This window comes from Penaeus monodon, chromosome 22 (genome assembly GCF_015228065.2).
Source record: "Penaeus monodon isolate SGIC_2016 chromosome 22, NSTDA_Pmon_1, whole genome shotgun sequence".
NCBI classification, from domain to species: Eukaryota; Metazoa; Arthropoda; class Malacostraca; order Decapoda; family Penaeidae; genus Penaeus; species Penaeus monodon.
Genome location: NC_051407.1, coordinates 10,651,278 through 10,651,820, shown reverse-complemented (window position 1 = coordinate 10,651,820; position 543 = coordinate 10,651,278). Strand labels below are relative to the sequence as shown.

The 543-nt window shown below is 55.6% G+C and overlaps 1 protein-coding gene across 1 annotated transcript in view; it reads right to left on the bottom strand.

The window, feature by feature from the left end:
- The window catches only part of LOC119586935 (putative neural-cadherin 2), a gene marked incomplete at its 5' end in the record, with an annotated part of 72,205 nt that overhangs the window by 47,599 nt on the left and 24,063 nt on the right, over window positions 1-543 (bottom strand).

The following is a 543-nucleotide window of genomic DNA, read 5'->3' as shown; positions in this document are numbered from 1 at the left end:
AAAAAACTACTAACATGCATTAAAAAATGAGATGCGCCTCGCGCCGCCTCCATCGCAGCAGCCCCGCGCCCACACGGCTGCGCTTCCAGACGCGAGGGGCGGCCGCGACCCGTCCTTCAGCCATCGAGGATCAGCTCGAGCGGACGGAAGCCAGGCCCGCCGTCGCCAGTCGCTGATGCATGACTCCTTTCGCTGCGTGATGCATGACCTTCCCTCGCGCCATGCTTCATCGAAGACACTATTCGAGGACGGTGCCAAGAGTGGCCGGAGAGAGAAGGGGGGCCGGAGGAGGGGAGGGGAGGGGGGGAGCGGGACGTTGTGTTCGCACCGATAATCAAAGCGCTATAAAATGCAGCGTAAATTCGACATTAATTTTGAAATACTGAGGCCATCAAGACGCGCGCCTCGAGGAAGCCATTCGGGGGGTTTCTTTCGAGGGAAATGCGTCCGCGTGCTGTCGTAAGTTCTGGTTGATCTTGCTATTAAGGCTAAGAGCTAAAAGTTTGTACATAAACCGTTTAGTTTCATTAACCTCAAGCAATT